At 43.2% G+C, this 26049-nt stretch overlaps 1 protein-coding gene across 1 annotated transcript in view; it reads left to right on the forward strand.

Moving 5' to 3' along the window:
- The first annotated feature begins 2533 nt into the window (after positions 1–2533).
- FYN (FYN proto-oncogene, Src family tyrosine kinase) overlaps positions 2534–26049 on the forward strand; it is a 161702-nt gene continuing 138186 nt past the window's right edge. The window contains exon 1 of the mRNA XM_007452596.1: positions 2534–2761. The gene's annotated coding sequence lies outside the window, so the exon portion shown is untranslated. The remainder of the gene's footprint in view (positions 2762–26049) is intronic.

Here is a 26049-nt window from a genome sequence, read left to right on the forward strand (position 1 = left end):
TAGCCTAGAAATATGTGAAAGCCTCTCACTCAAAAGAAAAAGGAGAGAGAGAGAAATTTTACTTGACGTTTTCTCCTCAATGCCAGGCTTGTAAAGAGTCACAGTGCTGTAGAGGTGGCCCACAGGCCTGTTTTCCCTAGTCCAGTGTCTTTTAAAAATTTGGGCCAGGGCCTCCCTGGTGGCGCAGTGGTTGAGAGTCCACCTGCCGATGCCGGGGACAAGGGTTCGTGCCCTGGTCCGGGAAGATACCGCATGCCGCGGGGCGGCTGGGCCCGTGAGCCATGGCCGCTGAGCCTGCGCGTCTGGAGCCTGTGCTCCGCAACGGGAGAGGCCACAACAGTGAGAGGCCCACATACCGCAAAAACAAACAAACAAAAAAATTTGGGCCCGCATTTAAAAGTCAGGGTATTTCACACTTTTAAAAAACCCAGATTTATGGTTTCTGTTTAAAAATAACATGATCTGGCCACAGTGGGCCAGCATCACCTCTTGGCAGCCAGTGCTGGAGCTGGAGCTGCCTAGTACCCCCTCCCCAGCCCCCTAGGTAGTTCCTGGGCCCTCTGTTCGCTTCTTTGTGCATCTCCACACCTGAAGTCTACGGCCTCCAGTGTTGAGTGCCGTTCGTGATCACATTTGTACTGTTGATTTTTACAAAATGGATAAGTATTTTTCTGTACCCCTTTGGCACCGTGGAGGAGATGGGAGGATGGGGGCAGCCTAATTTTGCTTGCTCCCAGTTTGCTTTGCTCGTGCAGGTTACCTGTCCTGTGGCATTTGAGCTACACCTGCTGCTCATTCCCTCACACCCCATTTTCACCCTGCTGCGTTCTTTTTTCCACCGCTGCTGTTCTGCTGAAACAGCCATAGAGCCCAAGTTGGAGATTCCTCCTTCTCCGTGACGTGTCCTTTCTTCGGTCCTTATCGTCCTCCAGCCTCCTTCTCAACACTGGCCTCCCATGGCCTCCACCCTGGTCAGGATTTCTTTCTGCTTCTAGCTCATCTTGCTCAGCCTGCTTTGCTGCCTTCTCCTGCACTGTCTGCTTCATTTACTGTTACTTCTTCATAATTCAAGTATTACGTGAATGTATAGATTATTTTAAAAATTCAGACAGTAGCAGAGGCATGTAAAAAGATAGTCTTTTTTGTTTGTTTGTTTGTTTACTGTGTTCCTTTCCACTCCCCTTCCCAGAGAAAACTATGGTTAACCTCTGGATGGGTCTCTTTTCCTGACCCTTTTCCATGTAATCTGGTGTGTGTTGTGATTTAACATAAATAAAATCACTTTATAGATAATGCTTTTTTTGTTTGTTTGTTTTTGTTTTTTTGCTGTACGCGGGCCTCTCACTGCTGTGGCCTCTCCCGTTGCGGAGCACAGGCTCCGGACGTACAGGCTCAGCGGCCATGGCTCACGGGCCCAGCCACTCCGCGGCATGTGGGATCTTCCCAGACTGGGGCACGAACCCTTGTCCCCTGCATCGGCAGGCGGACTCTCAACCACTGCACCACCAGGGAAGCCCAGATAATGCTTTTTAACTTGGAGATGACCCTTGTCAGTATAAATAGATCTCTGCCTTACCCATTTTATGATCTTCCAGTTTCTGAAATCTTGGTGCTTCCCAGCATAACCTACCGGATAATTACACTACTTAACATATTGTTGTTTTCATGGTTGTGTGTCTGTTTTCCCTAAGGCTCTGAGCTGCTAGGGACAGTGTCGTCAAAGTACTTGTCAGTACAGATTCAGTGAGTGAGTGGATGGATGAACGTTGGTATTTTTGCCCATTCAATTAGATCATTGTAATTTGTATTATACGTATGATATTAAATTACATTGAAATTTAAAATCAAACTAAAATATCCTAAGTTCTATAATAAATATATTTGTATAATTATTGTAAGATACAGTTAACCTATTTCTCAAGGTATTTCCTAACAATAATATTTATTAATTTTGCTTACCTCTTTAAGATCACCCTACTATGATGCAAATTATTATATATAGGATGGATAAACAGCAAGGTCCTACTGTATAGCACAGGGAACTGTAGTCAGTATCCTGTGATAAATCATAATGGAAAAGAATATGAAAAAGAATATGTATACATATACCTGAGTCAGTTTCCTGTACAGCAGAAATTAACACAACATTGTAAATCAGCTATACTTAAAAGAAAATTTTTTAAAGGTCACCCTACTATACAAAAGAGAATTCTGTATAGCCACTTTTTTTGTTGTTGGGAGAAGCGTTAGTGGCTGGTTGTTTTTGTTTTGTGTATTTTAAGTGAGTGTGTATTTTGGCATCTTTCCAAGGCGGGTAGTATTTTGGGTGCAATTTATCCTTCATAAAAGTATCATTTATCTTTAAAGAAAATAAATGCACAATGGTTCTATAAACAGAATTGACTTAATACAGCATCTCTTCAGTTGAAAAATAGTTGAGGTTTATGAAGTGAGCCTTGTCAGACACAATTTGAGCTCTATTGCCGAGGGTTCTCGTTCAGATTCATGCTGCTGTTAATAGCCCTGATTTAAGGAGAAACCAATGAAAACATCTATCATCTGGTGGCTGTGGGATGTCATCCAGGCTTGTGTCATGGTCGTGTCATGTGGGGTGAAGAAAATAACACTTGGATATTTGGAATTCATCCTTAAGCTGTTTTTGTCAGGGATGGATGAGTTTCTTGCTCCCAAGTCGAAATGAGACTTTTATATACTGTTAATAACTCTCTCATCGCCAGACTCTCTGGAGGAGCCACCAAGGGTGAGTGTGTGGGAACAATATTTTAAAGTTTTATTCGTGTATAGAGTTGGGGAGGTGGGACTAATTGATCATCAATAATGAGCTGAAATCAGTTGGTCACTAAGTCTATATTCAAGACATGATCCCTACTTGTGCATATTAGAGAAATGAGTAAACACAAATTAGAAAATAAAGAAATAAGAAAATGGAAACTATATAAAGACCTCTGCAATGCACACATCTGTTAAACTAATTAAAATTCTGCCCAAGGGGTTACTGAAGTGGCTAAAACTCAGCTTAATCTGGGTCAAGGTCTTGAGGAAGGTGGCTCAAGTCCTGTGTTTTTAAAGAGAGGAAAGAATATTCAATTTCAGGGGACTGTCATAAAACAGTAATCCAAGCAAGCTCTAGATGGAGACTTACAGTGAGTCCACATTACAGGATTTAAATACTGGAATAAGAGTTTGAATGCCTTTGACGGGGGACAGAAATGAAGTGAAATGATTGTGCCCATGCTGACATCTTGTATTTGTGTGTTGTACTATAGTTAACAGACTCCTTTTGGGGATTTTTTTTGTTCGATCTGTATTAAATCTTGAGGAACTACAAGCCTTTTTGAAGACTGAATTTCCAGGGTTGATGGCGGCAGCCTGCCTGGATGTAGGAGATGAGAGTAGAGAGATTAAGACAAGACCTACTCTGAGTTTCTGGACCTGGGACGATATCTGTGCCTCTGACCAAAATAAGCAAATAGAAGGGCAGTTTGGGCAAGAGAAGATCATCAAACAGCCAAGACTGGCCGGGAGAGCCACTTGACAGTGTTCAGCTCTTGAGAACAAGGAGGGTTAACTTGCTGGTGAACTTTGTAGGAACACTTGTAGCCTGGTGACCTTGAGAGCCAGAGGCCTGGTGTGGGCAAAGGGGGGCAGTTCAAGAGGACACATTAAGCAATAGAGGGAGCTGATGGACTATGGGTAAAAGCAGGGGAAAGAAGTTGCTGAAAGGGAAAAGTGAGTGTCAAATGATACTTGTAAATCAGGGAGCTGCCAGGATGCTACACTTTAGAGAAGCATCAGCGTGACAGCATGAGATCATGTTTTGTATTGTTTATTTGCAGTTTGTTGAGTTTTGTATCTCTCAGGAAATAGCTGTGGCTCCGATACAGACAGCTTTGGGTAGACGAGGCACGTGACAGCAGCATCAGAGAAAACTAGTCAGTGATGGCAAGAGCTGGGCGAAAGAGCATGTACGCATTCCCACGAAGGAGCCGGGCTCCTGACATGGGCTGTGGTCTGGGTTCCTTTCTTAGGAGGCCTGTGGGCATCGTCACAGGCCCCAAGGCTGGCCACGCATCTTGTAAATGAGTGGAACCAGCATCAGACAGGTGTGATGACAGACCTGTCACCACCCCTGGACACGTAACTCAAAGCCAATAGGTTCGTCTTCATATACAACGTTTCCTTTTTTTTTTTTAATAAATTTATTTACTTATTTTTGGCAGCGTTGGGTCTTCGTTGCTGCGTGCGGGCTTCCTCTAGTTGCAGCGAGCGGGGGCTACTCTTCATTGCGGTGTGCAGGCTTCTCATTGCGGTGGCTTCTCTTGTTGCGGAGCATGGGCTCTAGGTACGCGGGCTTCAGTAGGTGTGGCACGTGGGCTCAGTAGTTGTGGCTCGCAGGCTCTAGAGCACAGTCTCAGTAGTTGTGGCACACAGGCTTAGTTGCTCCGTGGCATGTGGGATCTTCCCGGACCAGGGCTTGAACGCGTGTCCCCTGCATTGGCAGACGGATTCTTAACCACTGCACCACCAGGGAAGCCGTACAACGTTTCCTTTTTAAAGAGGCTTTGCAACACTAAATCCATAATCAGCTTGATCAGATCAAGATCAAGCCAGCCACACTGAACCTGACGCATTTAGAATGCTTTGCATGTTGGGCGCTTGCTGTTGCTGCTGAATTGATGCTGCACCCAGGAAGTGCAAGAAGGAAAGCAGTAGGTGTGTGTTTTCTTCCAGGGTCTGTCTGTTTTCTCAGCCCTTCATCTTGCTCTCACTCTGCATGATTATTTGTGGGGAAATACCACAAGGCCAAAATACGTAGCTTATTCTTTTTTTTTTTTTTTTTTTTTTTTTTTTTTTTTTTTTTTTTTTTTTTTGTGGTACGCGGGCCTCTCACTGCTGTGGCCTCTCCCGCTGCAGAGCACAGGAGCACAGGTTCCGGACGCGCAGGCTCAGCGGCCATGGCCCACGGGCCCAGCCACTCCACGGCATGTGGGATCCTCCCGGACCGGGGCACGAACCTATGTCCCCTGCATCGGCAGGCGGACTCTCAACCACTGCGCCACCAGGGAAGCCCCGTAGCTTATTCTTGACTTGGTGAGCCCACTGCACTGGCAGGGCATGAGATACATTTCAGCAAATTTTTGTAATTCCAATAAATGGCATCCAGAAGAAGAGGCTTATCAGTCATCGGTTCATGTGTGTCCTCTCCGCCATTCTCACAGTTGGCTGATTCTTCAGGGCACATGTGTGTAGATGCAGCATTTGTTGGCCCTGACTCCTGCTTTCAGAGGCTGGCCAGAACTGCAGCTGGGCACCGTTGTAACCAGACAGTGCTTCAGTGGAGGAATCACGCTGCTCTTGTTTGAATCCAAAGAGAGACACTTTGTCATTTGTTTATCAGGGATGCTTGTATTTTCTCCTGGATTGAAAACAAAAATTACCAGAAACCATGAGCTATTAGTATAAGCTGTATACTTTTAATCTCAATCTAGCATTCAAGAAAAGCAATGTTTGTTTGCCAAATAACTTGAGGTCTTTGTGTGTGGAGCTAACAGATGGAGTCCACTGATGGTGGATGCACTTGGATTCATGCTGAGCCCAGGAGAGCATCCCTGGACTGTGAGGGTTGGCCAGAAAGTTAACAAGGCTGGGTTCAGAAGGGCTCTGGACAGAGAAAGTCAATGTAGTGAAATATCTTGCATTGAGATTCTCTCTTCAGTGCAATGGTTACCAGGGCACTGATTGCAACTGTTTTAAAACAGATGTGCCTTATGTTCATTCTGTTTCTGGCATGTTACAGGAGTAGAAAAGAGAACTTCCAGCACAACAGTGTTTAAGAAATCAAGGGAAAAGAAATTGTCTTAACTCTTATCCTCTGAATGTTATCTGTTACTTAGTGGTATTTTCCTCCTCTGTAGCTAGAGTGGTTGGGATACAAATTTAAAGAATAGGATTCTCCTCAACCAAAAAGAAAATGTGTAGCTAATATTTTTAAGTAAGTCCAAATAATATGTGAAAATATAAAGAAAAAAGTGAAAAATTTCCAAATCCCACCTGTATTGTCCTTCTAGATATCTACACATATATAGTACACAGGTAGCTATACATATGATTTTATGTAAATAGGATTGTACCGATAGACTAGTCTTTGGTCTCTTTTGATCACGTGACAAAATGCTATGGACTTCCTTCTTTGTTGTTGAATATAGCTTTACATCAGAAATGTTAATGCCTGAATAAAATTCAATTGTATAGCTGTATCCCATTAATTTATTTGTCATGCCATTCATTCACCACATATTTATTTTTAGTCCCAGGTGTAGTAGCCAAATTCTGCAGATACAGCAGCAAATTCCCCTGTCAATCGATATTTAGGTTATTGCTGGTTTTTCTATGTTATAAGCAATACTGCCTTGAACAACCAACACTGCAACACACAGCATACTTAGTTTTCTCCTTAGAATAAATCCCTAGGTGGAAAATTGGCTGGTCAGTGGATTTGCACATTTTGGAGTTTCATCCATATTTATTGTCTAACCACTCTCTACTAAAAGTTTACAACAGTGCCAGTTTTTCAATACTCTTATGGGTGATACTTTTCATTCATTATCATCTTTGTCAATGTGATAGGTAAAAAATGGTGCTCCACTGTTTTAACTTACATTACTTTGATTTGTAGTGTGCTTGGGATGGGAGTTTTAGCCACTAAGAAATCATGGCCTCCACATGATCTAGGGGATACCATTTTCTTTGAGTCCTAATTTTATCCCTCTCAAAAGGGAGGACTTTTTTTTACTTTTTTCTTTGGGGTCAGGTCAGGTTAGGTTTGAATCAATGAGGGGTTATCTGTTACTGGTAACTGAATATTCACTGAAAGGATGTGTATAAATATTAGTACTGATTTAAATCTAGTTCATTGAGTTTAGTTCATGTAAGGTTTGATTAATTTCCTTTTATTTTCAAAATGTTGCCATACTTTTGAAAATATAAAAAAAAAAATCATAGAGGTATTTAAGGAGTACCTAATAAACATCTTTAATATAAAGGCCTAGAAGTATACTGTCACCATATAGCTCTTCGCCTGGCTATGTAGCATTTAAATTTAAGTGTTTTCTTTTTTTTCCAGCTACAAATGAAATTCAATTGTAGCAAAATGATTGTGAGACAGACATGTCTGAATTCCAGTTTCCATCCTTCGAGTATTAGTTGCCTTGGTCTCTGCTTCCACATCTGCAGGGATAATAATAATACCCACCTCATGAAGCATTAAAAAAAAAAATCTTGCATACTGCCTGGCATCTTAATACATGATCAATACATATTACATTTATTATGGGAAATTTTAGTAAAATTAGAAACACTCAGAAAAGGATATAATTTCTTTACTGAAATTCCACCAGAGACAATGAGCGTCTCTGGTTTTTAGATATTTTATTCTAGTATATTTTCTTCTAGATACATATTTTATAAAAGTTGGACCATACTAAAACTGTACAGGGTTTCAAATTACAGCAAATGTGTTTGCTTAATCATTCAACAATGCAAGGGGGTGGTTACCCAGATTTTTTTTTTAGTAATGGTTTAATGGAGTATTTTGTGTCAATATTTATTTGTAATAAGTGTTTTATTAGAGTGAAGATTAAGTGTAATTGAAAGGCATTTTGGACAATTAAAAGTATAAACATTTCCATTCCTTCTAATTCAACATTCAGATCTGCTTCTTATGCAATCAAAAATATAGGACATTTTCTCTGTTATTTGGGAAGATGTTTAAACAGTTGACAGGCTGCAGGAGGCAGAGATTATGGCTCGTCTACACTGCTTCCGCTCCCAGGAGAACAGCGAGGCAAGCTTACACTGACTGAATGTGGACAGAAACTTTCTCAGCTTGCCATGTCTTATGCCATGAGGCTGAGCTGGATTTCATGAGTTGTGTTTCCTAAATAGGGTCAAAATTAAATTTTTGTTTATCAGATTCCTCTTAAGAGAGACCAACTCTTCAAAGAAGCCTCATGGTGAATCTTTTTAAAGCATACACATATATACATACACACATGCAAAACTCACCAAATTACCTGCCTTGCATGTTGAGATTATCCAGGAACGGTATTTCAACACTTTTCTGCAAATAGGGAACTCAGTTTCTCTCTGTACTCATGTTAATATGCTCAGTAGTCAAATCCTGGCTTGCATTTCTGACCCCAGGACTTCTGTGTGAATTCATCTTAATTGAAAAATAGTCTGAATTCTATTGCCATTTTCCTTTTTTTTTTTTTTCTTTTCCCTTGGTTATAGAGCAAGTATGGGGTTGTTTCAAAGGTTCAAACCAAATAGATATTTTTAAAATATTTATTTTGTTTAGCATTAATTCCTCGAAAATATTCTCGCCTCTGGGCAAAATTCATAATTTAAGTTTATAAAATATTTTCTTAATTTAATTCTACATATAGTATAAATTTTATGTATTATCTATTTTAAAATGTCGCATGAACTTTTTATATGCTATGTATGTACAAATTTTTGTATAAACATTTTTCCATTTCAGGCTCTTAATTATTTTCAACCTCTTGTCAAAAGGGCAGATCAAATTTTACCTGTATTAAATCCACAGCTCTAGTTTTATCTTTATCCTTCTCCTGGGAAATTCCAAAAGCTTGCAGTGAAAAGTGCTTCAAGCTTTTACTTTGTGTTATTTTGGGTGAGAATCTGGGACCTCATCAATGGAATGTGGCTTTATCAATTCTCTTCTGCACTTTTTGTCTTTAGAATCAAAACTTACTTCATAAAACCAAAGCCGCTTCTGAAAATGTATCCAGTAGTTATGGTTTGTTTTCTCCCCACCGTTTTGACCTGTTTTTAATAAGAATAGTGTTGAAATACATCGTTGGCATGGGATTTCCCCCTTCAGTTTTTAAAGTCCTCCGGAGAAAACATTGTGCTTTCTCTTTACAGAGTTAGCATAAATCCAGATGGCATCAAGGCACTCCCATGTTGGGACATGATGAGAAACTAAGGTTCAGTAGTGCTGCTTCCAGGGTGGCCTGCACTCTCTCCTTCAGCTCATGTCTTGCGGAAGAGTTGGAAAGATGATCCTCAAGTCTCTCGTCACCTCTGTGCTTTCTGACAGCAAGGGTGGCAGAGCTGCTGTGGGAACTTAGAAATAGCAGGGTCTCTCTACCCAACCACATCCCACTTTCCGGTTTCAGTAACACCTCTTTGATGAACCTCTCGCTTCCATGCAAATTCTGTTTCCACACAATGAAGATTTTTGTCATAGCTGATATTCGCTGAGTCTTCACCATGTTGTGCTAAGACCTTTTTACTGTTTCACTGGCACTCCTTGGAAATCCTAGGAGATAGGTAGTATTATTATCTCCATCTTGTGGATGGCAAAACCGAGTCCTAGACAGGTAAAGTTGCTCATCTAAGATCACAGCTGTTATATTATGGTGTGAGGCTTTGTCTGAGTCCAGAGCACTGGCTCTAACCCTCACACTCTTTACTTCTTCTTTCTTCCAAGCAAATTCTGATAGAGTCAAAGTTCAGTGCCGTAAAAAGTATTTGAGTAACCCCGGGAATTCATTTTATCAGGATTTGTCCTACATTATCTCTGGGGATTCTGTCAAGATGAGACATAGTTTGTAAATGAAACTAAGATAGTGTGATTATTCTCTCAGGGCTGCATTTCATTAACTGTGGCGATTTGCTCATGCTGTTTCATAGAGTTTAACTTAAGTTGTTGGGTTCTCTGGGGGGATGTACAGTATCTACCTAAAATTGCTGCTGTGTTAGGCCTTGGGAAAAGTTCATCCAGGTTAGGTGAGGGAGCTCTTTGAACTCTTGCAAATCACTAAACTTTAGATAATCACAAATCTAGTACTGGGGAAGACACCCCACTGTTTAAAATTTTGAAAGCACACATCCAACTGTGTATTTTGGAAATTACTTGCAACATACTAAGTCTGTGATTTTAGAACATAATTGTAGGTGTCTTACCTCTGATGAAAATTATTCCAGAGTCTAGAACCTAGTAAATGTTCAGTGAAGAGTTGTTTCATGAATGAATTAGTAACATTATTTATATAATTTTGAGGAACTAAAAAAAAATGAGTGGTGAGCAGTCTCAATGTCTATGTGAGGGTAGTAATGATCGTGTATAATGTATACCCTGTACTTTACAGAGGGCATGACCATCTCCACAAAAACATCTTGTATGTTCGTAATATCTTTTATCTAAAGAGCTGCATGTTTTAGACATTAGTGAAATCTCAGAACACTGCTCTGAGGAAGATGAGTGACACACTCTTCATTATAGATGAAGCATCTGTGGTTAAGACTGGTTAAGTGTGACTAACTCAAGGCTGATTACTCCAGGTGTAGAAGACTTGTCTCCAGCCTCATTCTGTCCCCATGACCTGTTCTTTGACCTTTCAGAAGCTGTGTGGCCTCCTACTGTCCAGTACCCCCCACCTTATTTTTGAAATAAAAGTACTTTTAATTTAATTACCCACTTTAAAGGAAATGTAATAATTGAGCTATGTAAACATAGTTGGTTTCTAAGTACACAACTAAAATATCTCTAGCCATTTGGCCCCAAACACTTTGTTCTCTTCACACAGTTCCACAAAGCGCACACTAAGCAGATGGTGCAGGCAAGCTCATGGTTTATTTACAGCCAGTACAGTAGACAGAGGCATATGTGCTAAGCCCTCTCATAGCCGCTCCATGGGAGCCATTAGCACATCCATTTAGATGAAAGAGTCTCGGGGTTTTGCGTGGGCAGTTCTGTTCGCTCCCCTGAAGCATCACCATCTGCCCTGCCTCCTCTCGGCGGCCCAGGCACCCTCCCCTCATGCCCAGGCAGTCACAGACCTGTTCTTCAGAACAACCTCCCTTCACTTAGATACAGCGCTGATGGCAGCTGCTCTCTGTTTCTCACTCAGACCAGTTTAACCCTAAGCCTGTCTGACTTCCCCCAAGGCTGCTCTGGGACCAAGTTCATTCCCATACAATTCCACAGACATGTCTGAGCACCTTCCCCACGCCAAGCTGGGGCCTGGGGTGCAGAGGGTCCTTGGACATGTGCCTTGGGATCTGGCACATGTGTTTTTTCCTTTGTGCTCTAGTTTCAAGGCTACAACTTTCCTTGTCACCTGTGATGCCCAGAGAGCCAGCAGCTGTTGGGCTGCAAGACTCCCTGCATCAGATGGACCAAACACTAGACCTCTGCTTTCTACACTGCTCTCCAGGCAATTATGCACATGCTTTTCTTCCTTCTCAAATGTTCTCTCTGGGTGAATAATTATATTTAAAGAGCAGTGATTCAGAAATGTTTTCTACCCAAAATATTTTGGGGGAGGCAGAAGACTGTGGATATCTAGTCCAGCCATTTCTATTGATAATTACTCCCCTCCCCAAAAATTTTGTTTAAAAACGCATTTCAGTTAAAATGATCTGTCAATTTAGCAACCCATGGCTAACTAGTAACAGCCACTCCATTTTCTAATTCCAAATTCCTGGCACAGCAAGCTCATTGGCTTAACTTTTTTTAAAAAAATTAGTTATTTATTTATGGCTGTGTTGGGTCTTTGTTTCTGTGCGAGGGCTTTCTCCATTTGTGGCAAGCGGGGGCCACTCTTCATTGCGGTGCGCGGGCCTCTCACTATCGCGGCCTCTCTTGTTGTGGAGCACCGGCTCCCGATGCGCAGGCTCAGTAGTTGTGGCTCACGGGCCTATTTGCTCCGCGGCATGTGGGATCTTCCCAGACCAGGGCTGGAACCTGTGTCCCCTGCATTGGCAGGCAGATTCTCAACCACTGCGCCACCAGGGAAGCCCTGGCTTAACTTTTACAACCAAGCCACAGAACTTGTAGGTCCCCAGCCACCGTGTAGCTGGGGCCTCCTTCTGGTCATTTGTTCGCTCCTGTCCAGTCATACATTGCTGGACTAGCTATGGTCACATGACTTGTTGCTGAGCTGTTGGCAGGACCAATTCCCAGAGAAGGGGACAAGGATGGGGCAGATGCCCAAAAACGTGTATAGAGGACAGATTGGATTTGAGAGACCCTGAAACGTAAGAGCATATTTTGCCCTTTGTCCTCCAACAAGTCTCTCTGTGAAACTGGATTCTGTTAGAATAAGGAGCACAGAAGCATCTTGGCCCATATTGTCTAGTGTTTGCTATACTTATGCTTGTAAGTCCAACTCTATGTTGTGTGACACACCCCCCCAATTAACTCTCTATTATGGCATGTTTCAAACCATTCCATTTGAATCTAAACTTTAGGACTTAAGTAAAATTAAAGTCTGTTTATAACTCTAGCACCTAAGCTAAAAACAATAAATTCACAAATGAAATCCTACAGCATACAGTAGTATTCTTCTGTCTTATGTGGCTAAAACTGAGGTCCCAGAATTAATAAGTACTGACTCCTTGCACATCCAGCCAGGGCAGAGGCTGAGGACGCTATGTGTGCAACATACAGCAGCTGGTGTTGGGCAAGGTCTGCTCCCTGTGCCAATGACTCAATTATTGTTTGGTAAACACACCTTTATTCATTGAGGAGCAAGTGTTTGCCAATGTATCATACAATTATATAGTGAAGGGAGAGCAGTAGACGCACTGTAGAAATATTTTTAAAACAAGTCAACAGCAGACCGTGCATAGGAAAAAGGGCCCAGCTCCAGAGTACCCTCTGCTGTGTGGCAGTTAACAAAGTGCGAGCGTAAATAAGGACTCAGGAGGACAGAGCACTTGTCTCAAACACCTCTTTCTGGCTAGGGCCCGGCAGCAACCATTTCCGGCTCTGCCTGCAGGGTGGGTTTGGCTGTGGAGGCGTCGGAGCAGGTGTGCGTGGAAGTGGGCGTGAATGCACCCAGACACTTAGCTTCCTTACACTCAGGTTTGTAGGAAGAAAAAAAGGCTCCAAACATGGCTGGTTAAGTGTTTCTTGAGGTCTTGACTTGAAAGGAACATAGACATAAATGTAAATTCTTCAAGAGGTTAGAATTTGGGGTGACTTGAGAGCTGAACTATCATGTCTAAGAGATTTACAGTTCACGTAGAAGGTGACTGATGGCAATGTCTCCCGATCAGTACCACGAAATATGCAGTATTTTTAACAGACCGACATCAAAAGGCTTCACGTACCGTGACAGATTGCTTTTGTAATTTATTCTGCCCGGATGGCCCTGGAATACTCTCAATGAAGGTCTTGTGTGAATCTTGTTTTGCTCTTCACATTACAGTGGCTGCCAAAGGCTCACTTGTCAGACCTGATGAGGAGAGCAGTATTTAGCTCTCTTTCTCCCGCTTCATAATTCATACTCCCATATTTTCATCCTACAATAGTATATTGCATATAAATCTTTAAACCTTAATGTCAAATCATTTATCACAGGCATCTCTGTTAAGAACAAGATGGAATTCAGATTACAAAGAAATTTTACTAAATTTTTATTACTCTCTTTGAGCTGCAGCCCTCTGACCAGAAGAACTACTGCCTTCAATGAAAGAATTGTTTATTTACAAGACAATAAAATTAGTCATTATTGCCTATTTAATGGCAGTAAGAACTAAAACCTAGGTCTCTCTGACTCAGGAGGTATACTAAGCATTAGATCACTGTTTCCCAAACTTCAGTCATTTGTAGACACCTGTCTGATTTTCTCCATATCTGTGTACCACCTATATTACTTATATTTTCCCTTAAGTTTTTATGCTAAACCAAACTTATTTTTAAAAGAAACTTTATATGACTTCTTCAAGTAGAAAACCAGTATCATTTGATGAATAGCTGATAATCATTAAATAAGTAAAAATCAGAGTGCCACGACAGTCTCATAGATGCCCTTGCCTGTAGAAGTCTCCGGGCCTGAGGCTGCACCTCTCTGGTGAAAAGGGGCGTTAGCAGGAGTTAGAGAGCTGTTGCAGACAGCTGAGACTTTGGGGTTTGAGAGGGCTGAAGAGTATCGAAAAAGGAATAAGATTCTTGTTTTGTAATTCGGTGATGTGCCTCTGGAATCACCTGAGGCACCCTTGGTAGTGCACACCGCTGACCACGCAGCTAACCCGGAGAACCCGGGAGCCTGCATCTTCTTTCACCTATGCCAGTGAAACAGGTATGCATGGAGAACGGGAGATTGAAAAGTCATTTATTGGGCACCCACTGAAGGCGACCTTAGAGTAGAGGATGGTGATCAAATGTGATGCCTCCTAAGCACTTAAGTTTAGTAGAACTAACATTGTTTAGTGTAACTAACATTAGTTGGGTAGAAGTTGAAAGATGGGATAAATCCTCCCTCAGCCCATTTGTTTCAGGCCACCTGATGGCGCATTATGCATTTAATTGCCTGCTAATATAGAGGTAAAACCTATTTGGAAAATCATATATATATATATATATATATATAGTGTGTGTGTGTGTGTGTGTGTGTGTGTGTCTGTGGTACGCGGGCTTCCCCCGTTGTGGAGCACAGGCTCCGGACGCACAGGCTCAGCGGCCATGGCTCACGGGCCCAGCCGCTCCGCGGCATGTGGGATCTTCCTGGACCGGGGCATGAACCCATGTCCCCTGCATCAGCAGGCGGACTCTCAACCACTGCGCCACCAGGGAAGCCCCTAGAAAATCATATATATTAAAAAGAAAAACATAGGTCACTTTTGCTGTAGGCTATGACTGCATGCAATTCAAGCTAAATTATTTTCCACTTTAAAAATCCAAGATATTTTTCTTTTCTGTAGTATATTTATTTTGATTTCAACAGGGGCTTCACTAAACCCTGTGAACACATCTCTCAGCAGTAGCCCTATTGGGTTTAACATAAAAGACTCCAAGACTTTTAATACAAAGGCTAAAAGTGAAATATCGTGTCTTTCATGGAATAGGTGCTCAGTAAATATTTGAGAAGTACATTTGTGAATTTATTTTTGAAATACTTCCCTGGACAAGGTTGTGTCCTTTCTGCAGTTACCTTTACCATCAGGTGCTTTCACAGGTGGGCGTGGTGGAGGCATCCGAGCTTCAGCATTTGTGTGTGGAATGCTTCTGTCTGGGGTGATGGTAAAGGTTTGACACTCCCTGATTCGGTTTCTTTAGGTGTATAGTGCCAGGCATCTTCCCATTCCTCCTCTGGCTCCAAACACCATCCACCTTTCTCCACTCTGCTCTTTGCCCCAGAAAATTGACTTCTCTGAACTGCCTGGGTGGTCTCTTTGCCTGTGGTTTCTAGTTGGGTTCAGCAAGGAGAGGGCCTGAGCCTGGAGGGAGGGAGAGAGTGAGTCAGGATGCTTCTTCCCTGTGGGGTTTCTCACACTGGCAGCAGCCCTTCGAGGATGGTCACAGCTCCTGTCAGGCAGCCAGTGCTCTCCACCAGCGTTTCTGTCCCAGTTCAGGTACCCTCTTTCTCATCTTGCCCCTTCAGGCCTTGGGGTGGGACAGAGCCTGCCCTACCTGATTCCCTCACATTCCTAGCCCAGGGGACCACACTAGGCCTTGTGGCTTTCCTGCACCCTGCCCACTTCTTTGTAAATTGTCCCTTTATTAAATTCCCTTCAAATTATCATACTTTGAGGATGCCACCTGTTTCCTGCTGGTACCCTGACTCATTAAGGGTGTATATGCTGACTTCTTAGCAACACACAGCAAAGTTGACTGGTTCCAGAGGGACTGACCTCTGACCTCAGCTTTAATAGCAATGTGTTCTACACCGGTATGGTTCCCAAATGTGGGTGTGCTTCACAATCACATGGGGAGGCTGTGAAAATTCAGGTTCCTGCCCACCGCCACCTACTGACTTAGGGGTGCTGAGGACAGCTATAAGGCCCTGGTGATGACTGACCGTCTGTAGTTCACTAGACATGGAATATGATGAGTCATAGTACCCCAAACCCCAGTGGCCTTCTGAACAGGTAACTGTTTACAGGGCACTAGACCTCTGTCTTGTGCCACGTTCAACTGTTACCTAGCAGTGAGTGAGTGAGTGAGTGACACACCTGATAGTTGTAAATAAGAATTCTCCTATAAAATATAATTTAATGAGAAAGAAAAGAAAACAACCTGAGAGAGGGGAATAACTGCTCTTTCAACACCTGTTAACAGCAGTTAGCTGATGCACTGGCAGGAGTGGCCAGCCTCCTCCTGGCTCACTGTGCAAGATTTGGAAGAGATGAGACCGTTTCCTGTTAACCAAGGGGGAAGCTCAGTGTCTGTTTTGCCATGGAGTTCCTCACCATCATCTGTTAAGAAGAAGAATCTTATTGGTAACCAAAGTGTCACTCAAGATATGAAATGTAATTAGCTAAATACTGGAAACTGTTCTCCTGCCAAGAGAATTTTTTTTTGACTTATTTAAAGTCCTGTTTTCAAATAAACACCTTCAGTAGAGCCCTTATCTAGGCTCACAGAATGCTTCGTTCATCTCCGTCAGTGACCATGCTCTGAAAAAGCATCAGTAGTCACTCTTCTGAGGGAAAACTGGGACTGGGGCTCAAGACCCTGCATGAAACTGGGTAAGCTGTCCAAAAGACACGAGTTCAAATTCTGCTTGCACTAAGAGGGAGGGTCCATTTCTCCTGATCAGGATGTGGTACGTGTGAGGTTCATAGGGAGTGTTACTCCCTGTTCCACATCCCCACCAGAACTCTGTTATCGTCTAAAAGAATCCACATCGGGCTTCCCTGGTGGTGCAGTGGTTGAGAGTCCGCCTGCCGATGCAGGGGACACGGGTTCGTGCCCCGGTCTGGGAAGATCCCACATGCCGCGGAGCGGCTGGGCCCGTGAGCCATGGCCGCTGAGCCTGTGTGTCCGGAGCCTGTGCTCCGCAACGGGAGAGGCCACAGCAGTGAGAGGCCCGCATACAGAAGAAAAAAAAAAAGAAAAAAGAAAAAAGACACATAAAAGAATTCACATCCCTTATCTCAGGGCAGAGTTACAAAGATACTGTAAAGTTAGTTGGAAAGTGAACTCTGCTGAGTCAGTGGGGCAGACCCCGGGTGCCTCTAGCTACCCTGCAGTGGATATTGTGAAATTGTAAGAGAGACGTTCTCATTCCCAAGTTAGTAGTAATTCTTCTCACTCAGCCACGAGCCAGGACACGTAGCAGTTCTGTCTTCCCAAAAGGCCGAGTGAGGGTCACTTTGCTGAGGACTAGTTGCTGGAGAAGGGCAGTAAACTCTCTGTTATATAATGTTTTGCCATTTCATTCATTTTAAGCCTTTTCCTTTTAATGGTTTGATGAAGTGCTTTTAGCTGATGGGTTGTGGACGTTAAGGTAAAGGGTCATCTTGGATGGAATAACCTAGGAACAGAGATCCTCAGAGCTGGGCCTGAGGAAGAATCCAGATAGAAATTACTGAGGTGTGTCCCCCGCCTCAAGCCAACCCCTCGCCTACTCAGGGTTAGCTTTCAGAGCCATCTAGATTGATTTGCCCTGGAAAGAGAGAGGTGGTTCTTAATGGCCCCCGGGGTTACTTTGATCAGCCTCAAGGAGCCAGAAGTCACGAGCTTATGCAGTTGTGTTTCACCTCTGAACACAAAGTGCTCAGAGAGGAGAAAGTTTGGTCAAGCTTTGTGCTTTCAACAGTCTAACTAAATTAGATGCTGGCGCTAGGGACCCTAGGAGCTGTGCTGGTGTCCTAGAGGGTAGGCTACAGGCAGGGGGCAGAGTGCGATGACCAGTTTACCGGTAGACCCCTCACCTCCTACTCCACCCCATTCCACTTTGCCCTTCCTTTGACCCCATATCCATGGGGTCTTCAGCTACCCTGATAGCCATTGTAGGCTCAGAAGAAGACAAGCGGAAAAGGCTAGGAAGAGCAGGAAAACACTTTAGAGGAACTGCTGCAAGAGCCACAGCTCCTGGTGCCAGCCCCTGCTCCACCACCCACAATGCCTTTCCTTCACACAGCCTACATTTTTTTTCACTTCAATTTTTTGGTAGCCTACAATTCGATCATTTTCCTTCAAGGTTATAAGTGACCTTTAAAAAAAGGCAGTTGTTTCAGAGGAGGTTGATGACTCATTAAACAGTTAGTGACACGTGTGTGAATTAATTCGATCAGATTGTTCAGCCAGGGGGAAGGAGCCTGTGACTGGAAAGATGCGGGCACCTTGGGAAGGGGGCCCAGGTGGGATGTGAGGTGACAGGAATCCAATAGGAGGACTAGAAAGGGGACAGTTGTAGGAGTGAGGAGAGGATTAGGGAGGAAAACACTGCAACCACAGGGACTCTTGCTCCTAAGACCCAGAAGTCAGGCAGCGGTGGTTTTCTTCTGCATAAGGCTGGTTTGGCGGGGCAGCCTGGTCCCTAACACCACCAGCAGCGGCATCTATCCTGTGGAAGGTTGCCAGACTTAGCAAATTTTAAAAATACACAATGCTCGATTAAATTTGAATTTCAGATAAACAACGAATAATTTTTTAGTGTAAGTATGTCCTAAATTGTTTATCCAAAATTTAAATTTAACTGGGTGTCCTGAATTTTATCTGTCAGCTCTCAGAATGGCTGAGCACCTGACATTCGGCAGTTCTGTGAGAAAGATGCTGTGGTGGGGAAGCTGAGGCTGAGAAGGGTTGTGGTTTACAGCCTCTCGGGTGGTATAAAAGCCTCCAAAGCTGGTGCTCCTAAGCCTTGGACCATCATCCGTGGCAGGCTTACAGACCCACTTTGGGCCATCTGACATTTATGTTGGGGTGGCAGAAAGGACCCTAGAGGGAGGTGAGGCCAGCTCCACCATAAGAGGCCCTTCCAAAAGGCTCAGAGGGCTGGGAGGCTGCAGCAGGCTAACACAGACTCCAGGAAGTGAAGCCCCATGTGGGGTCAGGGTGGAAGGCTGGGAGGGACAGAAGAGTCATCTGGTCTACCTTCTTCATTTTATGAGGAAGCTGAGGGCTATCAAGGTAAAGTGACGACTGAAGTCACGGAAAATCAGTGAAGCCTGTGGGAGAATCAAGTTTCTTAAGTCCTCACGGAGTTCCTTCCACTACATGGTACTGACAGAGCAGATTCTTAGTCAAGCCTCCAAGTTTCCACACAGCACTACTTTGTATACAGTACCCACTTAGGCTAACCTTGTGGGAAAGACCCTGTTCTGCTTATGAGTCACCACCCTCGTTTTCTTTTCTGTTGGTGTAAAAACCACGTTGGTAGCCCCTTATTACCAAGAGGCTGGGTTATATTTTATATCCCAGTTAACAAAGACCAGGGACCAGGAGATGCAGGTTTTGCCATTCATTTCTTTAGATGCTGTTTGGGGCAGTTATGCATGTTTCCAAAATTAGGCAACTCAGTAGAATGAAAGAAAAACATGCAGCTATGCTTGCTTCTGGCTTAAGAATATACATTGGTGGTTTTGCAGTATAGTATTCCATTCCTATTTAAGACAGTAACATGATAGGAGAATAGTCAGCAGCAGTCTGCAGAGAGCTCCCAGAGCCCTCTATGGTCCCCAGTTGGGCAGAAAGGAATGCTTAGGGTAGAGTGAAGGAGGGAGGGATCCAGGGACTGAGTTTTATGGTAACAGAAGGTGTGGATGTTCCCCAAAGCCTGACTCTGCTCTGTTTTTTTTTCTGAATCCTTAAGCATGGCCTTCTTATATTTTCAGGACCATGATGCCTCTTCCTGGCTTTTCAACATTTGAGGATGACATGTTCTTTATAAGTTGATTTGGTTTACTTTAGCAGCTTTTGATGTAAACTGTGGATTTGAGGATAAGAATACTTCAGTGAACCAGTAGCTGTGTCCACACTATCTTATCCCCTCAGTGAATTCGCATGTGGGAAACTATTTAGAGGGGGGAAGGTCATTTACGGGAAAGAAGACTCTTTTCTTCTCTATTCATGTGGTTTTCTCCGTTCCCGACATGATGGGTATTTGTGGTGTTTTCTTGGAAAGCAAATTATCCCACATTAACGTACCATGGCTTCTTTGGGAAGCTGAAATTCCACAAGCTCTTCCACAGATTATTTCTTCAGGTAATTCTACATTTGCACTGTTTGCTGCAGAAATGCAGTAATCCTAGGCAAATGGTTTCTGTGCTATCTCAGGAGTGATAATATTAAACATTAGCAAGCCAAAGTCATAGGCAAAGGCACCTGTTATTTGGATTCTTGTATTACTTCCCCTATGTTGCCCTATATTACCCACCCCTTAGGAATCACTGACTGGAAGCATTATGAACTGATTACTTCCTTCTCTGATATTAACAGTAATTATACTTGACTCTTCACAAATTGGAGAATGTTAAACTAAAAAGCTGAAAATATATGATGAGTGAAGCTGGCTGGGATCTGATCAGCTTTGTAATTTGTGGTCCTCAATTCACAGTAGCTCGAGAATAAGAAAACCTCTTATACATTTATCAGTGATATCTATTGACTTCAAAAAAATGGTCGTTAGGGTGAAACCTCCCTTCCAGACTCAAGCCATAAAAGTGGCATAGTTCAAAAAAAAAGTTTAATGAAGCCCAAATATTTGAAGCGATTGAATTAATAGTTTTAAAAGAGCCAGATAAGTGTGTACCCCTGAAAGGAAACCTATTTAGAAAATTTTAAAAAAACAAAACAAAAAACCCTACCAATTAGCCAAGAGGAGTGCTCAGAGGATGAAATGGCAGCATGCCCTTGGAACTCCAAAGGTCACTGGGGAGATGCTGTTTTGAGGCAGATTGGAGGATCCTGGGAACAGTTCTGAAAGAGGGTGGGCCCTTTCTCTAGAGAAAAGTGAGTAAACAGCTAAAAGTGGGTAAACAGCTAACCTGCTTAGTTTCCATTTTTGTCACTTAGAAGAACTTCAGCTGAATTCTGGTCAACTTCTGGTCCCACATTTTCCCAGCAAGAAAAGCATGCATGGTTGGGAATGGCAGGAGTTTTAGCCAGATTCTTTAAGACGCACTCTGCATCCATCCTGGTAAATAGTGCTTAAGTATTGCATTGTTAGTTAACTTGGCACGTGTATACAGCTCATCTGCCAACTGAACTGCAAATGTCTTGGAAGACCAAGATGGTGTCTGATACTTCTCTGTTCTCTTCATTAGCACCTGACCACCTTGCACACTGTTCAGTCACCTGTTCAGTCAGAGATCTTCCCCTGGTGCCCCACAGATTCATGCCAGTCATCGTGGGGACTGAGATGGGGCAAAGCCCTTTTTCTCAAAGGCTGTGCTCATGTGTAGGCTGCCTACAGAACACTCATATGTATGTCTAACACCAGTGGAAGTGAGAGGAAGGAGTAATCCAAAAATGGTGCACAACCCAGGCACCGTTTTTATTTGTCACCAGTCTCAGATGCACTTGCTATTTTTGTAATTGGCTCATGATTTTCTGGTATGATCTGGACCACTGGAGAGGCCCCTCAGTTTTCTGAAAATTCATAGAGTGAATGATATGTTTCCAGATAAGTCTTAGGTGGCTAGTATGGAAGTTCTGATGAATTTTGGTATTCATTTTCCCAGCCAACTAATTTCTCTCCCTATAAATATTTGTTCAGTTAAACTGCACGTCATAGGACTTTCCATGTGTTCTACTTCAGGGAGACTAGGCAGGTGTAACAGGAAAACTGGGGAACCCACCTGAAAAGCCATCTGATCCTACAGAGCAGACGCTCCCACACCTGTGGCTGGGCATCTAGTCTTTTATGATGTGGGGTCTCATTATTTGCTGGCAGAGGTCTTCTTACTATCTGAGAAGCGTTAGGATAAAGTGCAAGGAGGTATAAGGTGATTAAGGATCAAACAGCAAACACTGAGATTTTTTAGATTAAAATTTTGAGCTGTTCTCTTTCCAAATCATGGAATTTAGGCATTTGCCATTCATACTTGTCTCTGCCGCAGCCCCCATGCTACCCCACCCTGTCCTCAGAAGATTTCAATAATAATAATAATCACTTGGTTTCCCGCGAGAATAGTTGAGGAGAGAACTGCAGGCCTGGGCAAGGGAGGGTTAGATCTAAAGCTGGGTTTCCAGAAATTGAGGCAGAGCTTTGTGTCAACTGCAAAATAACCTATTCATTAGCAATTCTGCTGCATCATCCTTGGAACTTAAATTCCCATTTTCATCTTGGTGGGTATTTTCAGGAGTCAGTGAATGGTATTAACTTATGCTCTGGAAAAATGGGAGGATCCTGTGGCAGATTTAAGAAGCACGGTTGCAGTCAGTCTTTTCCATTTTAGATTATAGTAAACTCCTGCGTCAGGATTGCTTTCTGTGAGTTTCCTTTTCCTCCCTTCATCACGTTCGTTATCCCTTGGGCGAGTTGTGTCTGTCCCTCCTGCTGCACTCCCCCGCACTACGTGCTGAGAAGCTCTCCTGCAGAGCATCCAACCAGCTGGAGAGGCTTCTTTCTCCCATCCCCCTGTCTTTCCCACCCCGTGGTGAGACCCATGCCTAATTTTCAGCTCTTTCTGGGGGTAGTGTGGCATTACTTGGAAGAAAATTAGAAAGCATTTTACACGGCTTATTACAAATCATTAATTGAAGTGCCACGAAACCCAGGGAATTTATTCTCCCATTGATGTGTGCGTAACTCCTATTAACATTAATAAAGTTGTTTAGAATCAAAGAACGGGCAGGAACCCATAACAGAGGATCCATTTTGATCCTGCTTTACAGAGTGACTCATACCCACAGGGCATCAACAAGCATTTTAAATATAATTTTTACCACTCCTTTTTAAAAAGGAGAGCAGTTACTGAGTATGTCATCACAGTACGTTCATGTCCTTCACTGTGAACGACAGTAGCTGTTGTGAGGTCCTGCCCCGCCCGGCTTGGAAGTCCCTGTGAACGCAGGCAGGGTCGGGGCCGGAGGCGTCCCCTGAGGGTGACGCGCCTGCACACTGCCGTGGGGGGAGCCGCCGGAGCAGTGGGAAGGGGACGGTGACTGCTGGCATCCAGAGAGAGAGAGAGAGAGAAGTAAACAGAGATGTTTGCTTTACCTGAGCCATTTGTGCCCTGCCCCAACTGTGCAGTTATTGATAAGTCACATCAGTGAAATGGACCATTGGGGGGGGGTGGATTTTAGTCTAGATAATTGTAAAGCTTTTGAACGCTCCAGGGACCCCAAAGAATCTGAAGATGTAGAAACAAGTGGAAAGTACCTTTAACCTTTCAAGTAAAATGCAAACACTAGGAGTTAGAGCTGCACTTTCACAGTGAATGAATTTGTGCAGTGCTTATTTATTCACCTTCATAGCCAATAAAGGGAGACTTCCAACGGGCCCCATTTTTAGGTCTGTGTGTCTCCCCTCACCCCTTCCAAGCTCCTTCTCTACCTCCTCTTCTGTCTATCATAGGGCATTAATTTGTACATGTGTTTTTAATGTTTGGAAAATGACTTCAGTGTGGGTGACAGAGAAGAGAGATTTTCATAATGATGTCTGATTTGGACGAGAAGGTTGGTATCCTTTCAGTGTCCTGTGGTCTTTCTCAGAAATGTTAACTTTTATAACACCTAGATTAACACTTGTTTGTTTTTAATGTTGCTTTTTAAAAATCATTTCCTAAAAGGCCTAGATGGAAAACTGTGAATTACTTTTATTAGGTTTTTGAAGTGCTAGTTATCATTGAATTATTTCCCTCAAGACTGGCAGCACCTCACCTAGTCTTGTCCTTGGAATGTTACTGAACCTTGCGAGAACTTTGAGTTCCTTCTGCTTTTGTCTGAGGTTGGGAAGCAGGTATTCATTTCTGAAATTGTTAATCTAGATGTTCTGAGAAAGAATACGGAATATACCTTTAATCACTGAACCTCATTTCTAGCTCTTTATTTTTTTCTTAAAGAATAAGTATAGAGTTTCCAAAAAAAAAAAAAGCCAGAAAGCAATGCTGGTTATAAACAGGTAGAATCCAACTGGCACTGTGTAGATAAAAACAAGCCCAGAATTCTGTTCACTTATCCTTCACCACAGGACTGTGAACTGGGTCAGGATTATCCTTGTTTTACAAATGAGGCGGCTGGAGCTGGAGAGGTGAAGCCAGCCTTTCTCAGGGCCACAGATCCAGGGGGGGGTTGAGAACAGGGCCTGCATGATGACTGCCCAGCCCTGCCTGCCTTTGGGTCTTGTTAGAGTTTGTTCCCAGAGACCAAATTTGACTCTCCAGTGCCTAACAGAGTTGCTTGGAGCATGACAGACACTCAGTAAATGGTTGGTGAATGAATATATTGACAAAGCCAATCTATTGGCTGAAGTTGAAGATGTATAATATTACCCATTGCATAGGGTTACCATGAGGACAAAATAAGATAATAATATATACAAACATAACATATCTATCTATCTATCTATCTATATATATATGTTACACATATAACATGCTCAGTAAATGCTCTTTTCTCCTCTTTTCTTGGTTCAGTTAGACCACCCGCCTGTGGTTCTGCTGCCAGGTGTGTATGTCTCTCCATTTATTTTGATATGATGCACAGAATGTAATACATTTTGTGATATGGTTGTATTACCATATCACATGCACGTGCGATTGAAAGAAATTTTTTTCACCAAATAATACTAGTACGTATGCTGCCTGTATTAGTTTGCTAGGCTGCCATAACAAAGTACCACAGTCTGAGTGGCTTAAACAACAGAAATTTATTTTTGCACAGTTCTGAAGGCTGGGAGTCTGACAAATCAACGTGTCAGCAGTGTTGATTTCTTCTGAGGTCTTTCTCGTTGGCTTACAGGTGCCGTCTTTTCCCCTAATCTCTTCATCTTATGAGGACCCCAGTCATATTGGATTAGGGCCTTACCCTAGGACCTCATTTTAACTTAATTACCTCTTCAAAAGCTCTGTCTCCAAATACAGTCACATTCTGAGGTTGTACTGGGGGTTCGGATATCAACATATGGGGAAAAGGGAGGCACATTTCAGTCCATATCAGTGAATGCCTTTGATATTTTTCCCTTTTATTTCATTAAAGAAAATGCTGGTCACAACCAACTAAGTTGAATTTTCTGACTCCCTAAATTGATTACAGACCACAGAGTGAAAGGAACTACGGTGGTGGGTTGTGTTGTTTTACCAGGTTAGTGTGAAATTGGCACCAGCACTGGGACTGGCTACTGATTGCAGAGACAGCCCTAGAAGCTCAAACACAAAAGGGAGCATAAGGTCAGAGTGGGCAGCCTTCTGCAAACATACAGCAAGTTCCTTAGCTCAGGTCAACAAAAGTTTTCTGTAAATGGCCAGACAGTAAGTATTTTTTGACTTTGCAGGCCATATGGTGTCCGTTGAGACCGCTCTGCTTTTGTATCATGGCAGCAGCCAGAGACGATACATGAACTAATGGGTGTGGCTGTGTTCCAATGCAACTTCATTTATAGACTCCGAGATCGGAATTTCTTAGAATTTTCACATGTCACGAAATATTCTTTAGGTTTTTTTCCCCCCAGCCATTTAAAAATGTAAAAACCATTCTTAGTTCATGGGCTGTGCAAAAGCAGTCGAATCAACCCACCGGCTGTAGTTTGCCTACCCTGCCCTTTCTGGTACAGCCAAGTCATCTAGCTGAAAGGCTCTCAAGGAATTGGCCTGGGTGATTTTTCCTCAGTCCACGTAAATTCTAAACTGATTATCATGCTTGACTCTTGTGATTTATCTATATTTCCAAATGGAAAATCTCTGTGTCCACTCATGATAAAAAATGACTTTACCTTTTAAAAATTTTTTATTGGAGTATAGTTGCTTTACAATGTTGTGTTAGTTTCAGGTGTACAACAAAGTGAATCAGTTATACGTATACATATATACACTCTTTTTTAGATTCTTTTCCCATATAGGTCATTACAGAGTATGAGTGGAGTTCCCTGTGCTATACAGTAGGTCCTTATTAAAAAAATGACTTTAGGGCTTCCCTGGCGGCGCAGTGGTTGAGAGTCCGCCTGCCGATGCAGGGGACACGGGATCGTGCCCCGGTCCGGGAGGATCCCACGTGCCGCGGAGCAGCTGGGCCCGTGGGCCATGGCCGCTGGGCCTGCGCGTCCGGAGTCTGTGCTCCGCAGCGGGAGAGGCCACGGCAGTGAGAGGCCCGCGTACCACAAA

The sequence above is a fragment of the Lipotes vexillifer genome, unplaced genomic scaffold (genome assembly GCF_000442215.2).
Source record: "Lipotes vexillifer unplaced genomic scaffold, Lipotes_vexillifer_v1.1 scaffold463, whole genome shotgun sequence".
In the NCBI taxonomy this organism is placed as follows: domain Eukaryota; kingdom Metazoa; phylum Chordata; class Mammalia; order Artiodactyla; family Lipotidae; genus Lipotes; species Lipotes vexillifer.